Source organism: Lycium barbarum, chromosome 7 (genome assembly GCF_019175385.1).
Source record: "Lycium barbarum isolate Lr01 chromosome 7, ASM1917538v2, whole genome shotgun sequence".
Taxonomy (NCBI): Eukaryota; Viridiplantae; Streptophyta; class Magnoliopsida; order Solanales; family Solanaceae; genus Lycium; species Lycium barbarum.
Genome location: NC_083343.1, coordinates 107,984,290 through 107,985,786, shown reverse-complemented (window position 1 = coordinate 107,985,786; position 1,497 = coordinate 107,984,290). Strand labels below are relative to the sequence as shown.

The 1,497-nt window shown below is 44.1% G+C and overlaps 1 non-coding gene across 1 annotated transcript; it reads left to right on the top strand.

Moving 5' to 3' along the window:
- Nucleotides 1-933: 933 nt before the first annotated feature.
- Nucleotides 934-1,040, top strand: LOC132604735 (small nucleolar RNA R71). The gene has a single exon (XR_009568837.1). It is a non-coding gene; the product is annotated as a small nucleolar RNA R71 (small nucleolar RNA).
- The last annotated feature ends 457 nt before the right edge of the window (nucleotides 1,041-1,497 follow it).

The window sequence follows — 1,497 nt, the reverse complement described above, 5'->3', positions numbered from 1 at the left end:
TGAAGTATTTTTCCACTTCTGGTGCTAATGGCAAGTACATTCTCGACAGAGTTCACTCCACTACCTTTTGGATTAGGAACTGTATCACTCGGTAATTGTCCCCGTTGAGGAGTATGCACTTCTCGGGAAAGGTCTCTGAATTGCGCTTCAAGCTTCTGAATGGAAGCTGAATGCGATAGTTGGACCTGGGACATTCCCTTGATTGTGCTCTCTGTTCTGTCTTGATTCATCAGCATTTTCTGCATCATACTCTTCAGTTCTGCAGAATCATTAGACGTGTTACCAGCAGAGTTAGTAGCTGAATTATCTTTCCATGGCTGGGAATTGGATGCTTGCCCCCTAGGTGGAATGTAGGGGTTAGAGCTCTTGTTGCCATAATTATTGTTATTGTAATTCCCTTGATTGGGATTACCCTGATCAGTTCTTCCATAATTCTGTCCTTGGTAATTTTGTTGAGGCCTTTGCCATGGGTGATTACCGGAACCTTGGTAGTTTTGCCGTTGATAACCCCCTTGCGAGTTATTGACATAATTCGCATCCTCATATTGTGGCTGCCCCTCAAGATAAGTTTCGTCAGAAACTTGATACATTCCGGGAGCATGAGGTGGCATCTCATCGATAACGTTTACACATTTGGCCTCTTTCTCCATAAGACTTTTGGATAATAAATCCACGGTGGTTTGCAGTTGAGCGAACGCATGATCTCGCTCATGATTTTCTTTGGCCACCGCGGCCACAGAGGGACTACCATATGATAGGAATTCGCTATCAGTCGAATGCCAGGCTTGATTATGGGTAGTAAGCTTGTCGAGCAACCGGGTGATGTTGACAAAGGTTTTGTCCATAAAGCATCCCCCAGCTGCAGTGTTGACAGCTATTTGATTCATTGTATCTAGCCCCTTGTAGAACTTCTCTGTGAGAATTGCATCTGGAAATCCATGATTCGGAGATTGAGCTAGATAATATTTGAACCTCTCCCATGCAGCATATAGTTGTTCCCCTGGAAGTTGTTTAAACCCAAAAATCTTATCCCGAAGCTCAGCCTTTTTGCTGGGTGGGAACCATTTTTTTACAAAGATATTGGCCAGCTCATTCCAGGTATGAATAGTATTGCTCGGGAGCTTTTCATACCATTCCCTAGCTTGGCCAACTAATGAATATTTGAAAACCCGCAGTCGCAGTGCATCAGCAGGAACAGCACCTTGAGATTGTTGGGAACATACATGCACGAAATTCTTTAGGTGTCGAAGGGGACAATCTTCCGAAGAATTTCGGAAATAGCCTTCAAGTTTCAATAGCTGATAGATAGAACTATCAATTTTGAAATTAGCATTTCCTGTTCTCGGGGGAACTACAGCAGAAGCATAATCAGCTTCGTCGATGAATTCTGCAAATACATTCTCATCCTCCTCTTCTTCTGGTGCAGGATGGTTCACTTGGATCCCCCCTTGGTTCCCTTGATTGCGATGGGGTCTTCCAGCCATGTTCACCTGGTTC